This window comes from Bison bison, unplaced genomic scaffold, assembly GCF_000754665.1.
Source record: "Bison bison bison isolate TAMUID 2011002044 unplaced genomic scaffold, Bison_UMD1.0 scf7180017864048, whole genome shotgun sequence".
NCBI classification, from domain to species: domain Eukaryota; kingdom Metazoa; phylum Chordata; class Mammalia; order Artiodactyla; family Bovidae; genus Bison; species Bison bison.
This window is the reverse complement of record NW_011494620.1, coordinates 6715185-6723558: the sequence shown is the minus strand read 5'-3', so window position 1 is coordinate 6723558 and position 8374 is coordinate 6715185. Positions and strand designations below refer to the sequence as shown.

The 8374-nt window shown below is 36.9% G+C and overlaps 1 protein-coding gene and 1 long non-coding RNA gene across 3 annotated transcripts in view; one reads left to right on the top strand and one right to left on the bottom strand.

Moving 5' to 3' along the window:
- Positions 1–6: 6 nt before the first annotated feature.
- Positions 7–8374, bottom strand: part of LOC104985487 — a 41997-nt gene continuing 33629 nt past the window's right edge. Inside the window, exon 5 of the long non-coding RNA XR_824904.1 lies at positions 7–166. This is a non-coding gene — a long non-coding RNA (uncharacterized LOC104985487). The remainder of the gene's footprint in view (positions 167–8374) is intronic.
- The window catches only part of TRIM13 (tripartite motif containing 13), a 12596-nt gene continuing 4387 nt past the window's right edge, over positions 166–8374 (top strand). The window contains exons 1-2 of one of the 2 annotated variants that reach the window (XM_010835678.1): positions 166–332; positions 451–562. The gene's annotated coding sequence lies outside the window, so the exon portion shown is untranslated. The other variant, XM_010835677.1, reaches the window with a different exon arrangement.

Sequence of the window (8374 nt, the reverse complement as noted above, 5' to 3'; positions counted from 1 at the left end):
CGGTCTGCGCTCTGGTCTCCGCGGAGAGCAGCCGGGCCCGGTTACCGGAGGTGGGGGGAACGGCGTGCGGGTGGGCGGCCGGGGGCCGGGCCACTGTGGCCGGACTCCAGGAAACCTGCTCCGCTACCAAGCGCTCCTGGCTTCACCGCAGGCTCCTCGGGATCGCCTACAAAAGAAGAGGCGACCATGAACCAGAGTCGGAGCGCGCGACCACCACCCTCTGGCACTGAACGTGGGGAGGCTGCCTGGTGCCGGGGGAGGGCGCCCTAGCCGTGAAGCTCCTTAGCACAAAAGATCGCCAGGCTATCCCAGGCTCATGGCTTTTTCACCAGGTCCTTGCCGGCTGGCTTTATTTGTGGGGGATGATTGAAAAAAAAAGTGAGGGTCAAGACTAAGGATCCTGTGCAGATAAATGCATAACACTCTTCTTTCTTTGTTCTTTCTCTGCAGTAGCCTCGTTTTGATTACCAGTCACGATCTGAAGAAAAAACAAACCAAAACCTGATTGCTTTGCCTTGGGAAACAGTAACCTGACCAATACTCCTGGCTTGCATTGACAGAGGTAAACTACAATACTTTTCCCTACATTAAGCAGAAAAGCACCCAATGTCTTCAGGCCCAGAACCTTTCAAAATCGAACTCTGTTGAGTGTATGTGTTCCCATCCTCATAAATGGTCTTTGTTCTTTTCATATTTTGTCAAAACCCAGAAAAATAGATTAAATACTTAGACACTTTATATGACAGTTATTTGAAACATAATCCAAAGATTTGTATTGTAAAGGAAAAGAGGCTACAACCACTTTTGCTTTTAAATAGGGTTGTTTTTTTTTTTTCCACTTCCTGTGTCACTGCTTGGGTTTGTACGATAGGGCTCGAGTTTTCTGACCCTAGAGACCTTTATATAATAGGTATTTTAAAAGCAGAATTTCTTTTACATAGCCAGTCCCTCTGGTAGAACTTGATGGAGTTGTTGATTAATTGGTTATACTTGTGTCTTGAACAGTAAGAAGATCTATTTCTTCATACTCTCCTGTCTTTCCCTAAAAATACTGTCTCTTTTTTTTTGCACCAGCTGACATACTAAGCCTCTCTGGCAAGTCTTTCTGTAACACCAGGTTATTTTTATTCTCTACATGTATTGGTTACCTGGCCCTAACTTCTGCCACAGCTGTTCAGCTATGCCCACAGCTATGCCCATCTCCATCAACGGTGCTTTGCACCTACTATGCTATGTAACACTTTGCCCTCCCTTAAAATTATAGTTCAAAAGAGTCCAACTGTCTTAGACTTTTCTTGGTTAATACACTCATGCTCTAACATAACACTAAATGTGTAGTTATAGTTTTTACAGTATCTACACACATATGTTAATTAAATCACCTTACACTGATGTAGGTCAATAGTTTACGAGATTGTCACACATTACTTAATCTTTCCAAGAACATGAGGTAGGTATTGTAAAAATCCTGATTCCATGAAGGGGAGAACTAGTGCTTGGAAAACTAGGTAGTTAGATGCAGTTTCAGTGCTCTTTACCCTTCTTCACTGGAGAATCTGTTACAACCTACTTTGTAAAAATTATAGCATTTTAGAAGGGATTTAGAGAACTCATGATTAGATGTCTCCATTTAATGAGTGAGGATCCTGAATTCTTGACCCACTTTTCGGATAGTGCTAAGGTCTCATAATTGGGCAACTCAGGTCCTATGCCTTGCTTGCTGTGTACAGTTGCAGGGTTGGGTGGGGCTCTGTTTTCACTTGTAAAGTTAGGTGTTTAGCTAAATGACTGCCAAGATGTTTTTAAGCCCAGTATTTGTTTTATTCTTATCCCATAACTTTTAGCACCATATACTATGTATTGGTGATATGCAGACACATACTAATATTAACTGCCATAAACTGTTTTATACTTTAAACTTAGGTAGGTATGGTAAAGTATGCCTTTTTCTTCTTTTTGTTTTTTTTTTTTTTAACTAAGTTCTATAAAAGTATGGTTCTGTTGTAAGGTCAGGAACTACTTGGAGAGGTGGAGCACCATCATACATCATTGGTCAGAGTGCAGAAAGTGGTGTACTCTTTTCTAGAGGGAAACTTGGCAGTTTTTTCAGGAGCCTTGAGAATGTTTCTACTCTTTGACTCACCTGACAATACACTTAAAGGAACCATCTAAGGAAATAATTAGAGTGTTGGACTAAGACTTTGCTACATTGTTCATTAAAATGTTATAATCCCCCCAAATTAAACAGTAGGAAATAGCATATCCATAAGATAGATGATCATCTTTTAAAAGAATAGGGGAACAATAGGGGAAATGCAAGTAATAAAATAAGTGGAAAAAGTGGACACAGAGTTATGTTATGCTACCAGTTCTGTTAAAATATGGTGTGCATACACACACAAGATTGGAAGAAATATGCCAAAATAATGTTAGACGAAATACACCAAAATAATAATAATGGTTATTTCTTGGCAATATGACCATGGGTAATTTTTTCCCTATATTTCCTGAATTTTCTGTAATCACAAATTACAATTTTAGAAAAACAAAATCCACTTGTATGGATAACCTCTCCAACATTAGTATGGTGTCAGCTTTCTATGTCCTTTTGTAAGGCATTTATCACATCTTGTATGATAATACCTCTGTAAATGTGCTATATTTTGGAATTTAGGGCAGGAACTGATTTTTTACTTAATATTTCATCTTTTAAAACAGCATTAGATCGTTGGATTATCCATTTTTGTATTCATGAAAGACACTGCTACTGTCATTACCTTGCCTTGAAACTCTTAGGTACTAGAGGAATAGCACCCCTAACAGTTAACCAAAAACAGGTGTCCTTTGACATAGAGAATAGTTACACTCCAGTTAAGCCCTTGAGGGAATCCAAGCAGATTCCCTTAATGTGGATGCTTTCTAATTCATTTGCATTATAGATGTAGATACATTTCTAAGGAAGAGTGGAACTGAAAATTTTTGCCAGTAGTTTAAATCATTGTCTTTCCTGTGGAATAAGCACAAGTGTATCCTATTTGGCAATAGCCTGGCCAACCCTTTAAAATTCCCAGAGGAGCTCTTTCTTTTTTCTCCTGAATATGTGCATATATTGAATAGGAGGGCGGAGTGTCAGCATAGTGGATAGAATATAGCCAACCTGGAAATTGCTTAAAGTTTAGCATAATCAGCTTTCTATTGAAATATTTTCTAGATGAGTTTTACTTAGAATAAAATGTGTATGTAATTCTACACTGAACAAAGGGAACTTGGTTCAGACCAATTTTATTGGTAGGTAGTACTGATCAGTTAGCCACAAAATAACCTTTTTCTCTTGGCGCAGTATTACACACTACGTGGTTTCACTTACCAGATCTAGCTTGCTGTGTACTGAGTTGACAGTACTTTTCTGAAAGCTGGCATTAACCTCAAATGCAGGGCTAGATAATGAAAACTTTTAGTAGATACCAATCAGGTGGGGATAATAATTTAGGCTAGTGATTGCCAAGTTTGTTGTTGCGAAAGATTTGTTCTAAAATTTTTTCACCTTCATTTAAACCTCTTTACATTTATTTGGGAGAAAAGAAACCAGACACATCTGGTTCATAAAACCTTTGTTGGTAGTCCAATTTAAGTTAATTTTAACTCTTAACAGGTAAAGATAAATAATCTGAATCTGGTTGGTACCAGACTAGGAGAATAATTTAGGCCATATATTATGTTTCCTTGAAATTCAGACCCTCATTTTATTCTAATTGATTTCATCTGGGTGGGAGAGACTGGGATTCCATACCATTAGATGGCCTCATAGATTTCTAAATAGTTGTTCATAAATAGGATAGTGATACCTGATCTAGCTCATAGTCCTAGAACTATTGATTTAATGCTACTGATTAACAGGATTACAGAATAATATCTTGGGTGACTATCACATAAGAGAGAGAAGGTGTGAGATAAGGAGGGAATAAGAGGAAATCAAAAAGATTATGTTCCTTGAAGTAGAATGGGGAAGATGAGATAAAAGAAGAATAAACAAAGGAGTCAAGGAAAAAGAGTGGCATAGAGAAGAGAATGAAGGAAAGGAAAAAACTAATTTTTTCCAAATTTGTCTGGACTATGAAGGTAATGACCTAGTTTTTGGGTTTTGAGATGTCATCTTAGTCCAAAAACTTGTGAACATTGTGAGTAGGCAGGGCTTCTAAGCTGCTAGACTTTCTGTACTAGGTTTATTTTGCCCTAATCAGGAATCCTATTAGAAATACTGTGGGGGAAATTTTACTTATTATTACTTATTTACTTATTACTGCCACTTGTTCTAGGACAGTGCCAGAAAAGGTATGTCTTACATGGACACAAAGGTAAATTATACGGTGTTTGCAAGGGCCATGTAACAATTAGATAAGCTATTTTAGATACTATACTTGGTATATTAATTTTCATACTCCTTTTTTAAGTTATCAGAAATTTTGTTTTTTTCTTAATCTCACATTATCCTGTTTGGATCATGTTTTGGCACAGTCTCTAAAAGCCAGAATGAAGTGTTAATAACATATTGAAAGAGTACTTAAAAAAAAAACAACTTGGTAAATAGTTTTCATATATTAGATAACTTTCAAAACAGTTTTTCAATGAGGTTTTACACAGTTTAACATGTGTAAGTGGTTTGTCCAGGGTCATAGATTGAGAGCAAAAATGAGTATGTCAGTCTACTCATAGGCCTGTATCCAGAGATTTCCAATAAGATACTTTTAATTTTATAAAAGATAAAAAAATATTACAGCAGATTAAGCTCTTTATGAGGCTTATCATAGTCAGCTAGTATTTCTAAAGTTTTACCTTTTTAGCACAATATGATTTTCTTATAACTGGTCTCACTGTTGAGTTTTTTTTTCCAACTTTTGTGAAAATTTTCAAATATACTGAAAATTAAAAATACACTACAATAGATATCCTTACATCCTCCACCTAGACTCAATTATTGTTAATACATCTTCAGTAAGTTTCAAGAAACCATTTAGTGGATCTCTTACTAAATTATCAGTATACTATTTGAAAATAAAATTAACTAGTGGGATTAGAGGACATAAGTTTTTAAAAGGTGAGCTCTTTTATTCTATACTTTGTTCCAAAATAAGGTTGATTGATGATTGGCTGTTTAGTAGAGTTCACATAATTTAGTTTTGTCTGTGAAGTGAGTTTCAGTATTTTCTATCTAGTTACTTGTTAGGTATTTAGATACTGCTTTGAAATCTCTGAATTCAAAGATCAAAGCAGGATGGAAATCAGGTTTAAATTTCTAAGATACAAGTTATAATCTTTTTATTCTCTAATGGGATTTGGGGAAAAAATCATGGCTATTATTTTGAACTTTATATTGTTGTCAACTAATGAAGTGCCAAGATTTAATAGGAAAGGTTCTTTTAATTAAAAGGTTTTATTAAAATTACCTTTTAAGAGTGAATAAAATGAACACCTCTTCATTTATAATCATTTTGAGTTGAGCATATAAAAACAAAAAGGCTTCCAGGAGGGAGAAGTCAACTTTAATTGTGTTTTATGACTCCTTTCCCTTGGGTTGTGTTAGTCTAAAGCCGTGTCCGACTCTGCGACCTCATGGACTGTAGCTGCCAGGCTCCTCTGTCCATGGGATTCTCCAGGCAAGAGTGCTGGAGTGGGTACCCATTCCCTTCTCCAGGGGATCTTCCCAACCCAGGGATCGAACCTGGGTTTCCTACATTGCAGGCAGATTCTTTACTGTCTGAGCCATCAGGGAAGCTTGTAACTGTTAGCTTTTCTATCTTTTAAAAGTATTCTGGTTGGTGTATTAAAGACTCTTGTTGCTATTAATATATACCTACTCAAGATAGTATTGATCAAACAGTTTTTATAGTCTTCCTTGAGTGGATATTTTGAAAGTTTCCTTAAAAATAAATCTGTGGTGGTGTTATACAACTGCATTTGTCAAAACTCATAGAATTATGTACAAAAAGGAGTTTTATTCTCCATAAATTAAAAAATATATTTTAAAGTATAAATATAGTAGACAAATGAAGTTGAAAACCAGAGGAGGTGGTAGGTAACTAGTTATATACTCAGCTACTTTCTTTGTTGGTATAGAACTTGGGAGATTTTTAGGAATTCCTTGGCAGTGTGATGATTAGGACTCTGCGATTTCCTTACTACAGGCCCAGGTTCAATTCCTAGTCAGGGAACTAAGATCCCACAAGCTGTGTGGAGCAGCCAAAATAAACAACTTGGGAAGTTTTTAATTCAAAAGAAGAAATGAATCTTGGAAAACTTGTTTGCCTTTATATACTTAGTTTGAGATTGGTTAAGTTGAAATTTTATGACTGGTGAACAAAAATTTTGTTCACATAATAAAGTTTCTTAACATCTATATTTGTCCCCCTAAAAAGGGGATGTATATTTTAGTTTTGTCAAAGAAGTAAGCTCAGGTGATTTATTTAGATTTTTATGTGTTAGCACACTTTTAAGAAAAGAAGCTGTAAGTTCCTTTACTGTGAAGCATACCCTTCTCTTAGTTAGGCTAAAAACCTTATTGTTTTCCTTTAAAACTTTAAAGGCAACAAACTTGCCATGGTTTCTTGGGTTGTTAGGCTAATATATCTCAGTTTCCTCTAAAAGTCAGCTAGGGAATTGCTCACAGAGTTTTGACATAAGGTTTTGAGTATAAAGCTAAGAAAATAAAATTGTTTTAATGTGGATTAAAATGAAAATCTTTAAATTATGAACTAAAATTTATAAGTTGTATCACTAAAAGTGAAATAACAGGTTCTACTATGGTTTTGATGCAATTTTTTTAGAAAAGGGACTTTCCAAATAACGTTTTTCTCTGGTTCATTTTAAGAGCTGTAAATTGATTATGGCTTTGGGATGACTATTATTTCTAAATTTTCCTGTGTGTGACATTTTCCTTTTTTCTTTTTGATCATACTTGGAAGTTTCTTTGTCTTGGGTCCCTTTTTCTCCTTCTCATGACAAAACTTGGTATCCTTTGTTCTTCCTTTTAGTTATTTAACATGCTTAGATAGGATTCTCTGGAAATATTAACCTGGCAAGGAAGAGTAAATTAGGTTTACTTTATTGAATGCTGCCGCCGCTACTTTCCTGTTTCTACTGCGTACTCCAAAATATAATTCTAGGTGAAACATGTTAGAGAGCAGGGGAGGTGATGGAACCAGGACTAGTGGTGGAGGGTCATGAAAAGTTTTCTTTCTTTGCTCTAAAGAGAGTGTTTTATAACTGCTTGATAACCTTTTAGCACACTGACCTCAGTCTCTGAAGCCATTCTCTTTCCAGTGCTTTTCGAAGATTATTTGATTTGTCATGTCACAAAAGATTTTTCAGAAAAATAAGCTCATCACCATTTTTGCCATGTAACACTACATTTTGACAGAATACTCTACTTTAGTTCTACATTGTTGTTTAGTTGCTAAGTCGTGTCTGACTCTGCGACCCCATGGACTGTAGCCCACCAGGCACCTCTATCCATTGGATTTCACAGGCAAGAATACTGGAGTGGGTTGCCATTTCCTTCTCCAGGGGATCTTCCCGACCGAGATCAAACCATTGAGCCACCAAGGAAGCCCCAGTTCCACATATATATGTATTATACAAATATCTCTTACAACCGAAGACCATAAACCAATTAGTCCTGCAAGTTCAGCTTATCTTTTAAGTCTTCTACATTGTAGGTCCAATTGTGATTCTTAAAATTACTGTCAAAAGTGTTTACTTACTTTTGGTTATAAGATGACATAGAGATTCAGATCAGATCAGATCAGATCAGCCGCCCAGTCGTGTCCGACTCTTTGCGACCCCATGAATCGCAGCACGCCAGGCCTCCCTGTCCATCACCAACTCCTGGAGTTCACCCAGACTCAAGTCCATCGAGTCAGTGATGCTTATCTCATCCTCTGTCATCCCCTTCTCCTCCTGCCCCCAATCCCTCCCAGCATCAGTCTTTTCCAATGAGTCAACTCTTCGCATGAGGTGGCCAAAGTACTGGAGTTTCAGCTTTAGCATCATTCCTTCCAAAAAAATCCCAGGGCTGATCTCCTTTAGAATGGACTGGTTGGATCTCCTTGCAGTCCAAGGGACTCTCAAGAGTCTTCTCCAACACCACAGTTCAAAAGCATCAATTCTTCAGTGCTCAGCCTTCTTCACAGTCCAACTGTCACATCCATACATGACCACTGGAAAAACCATATCCTTGACTAGACGGACCTTTGTTGGCAAAGTAATGTCTCTGCTTTTGAATATGCTGTCTAGGTTGGTCATAACTTTCCTTCCAAGGAGTAAGCGTCTTTTAATTTCATGGCTGCAATCACCATCTGCAGTGATTTTGGAGCCCAAA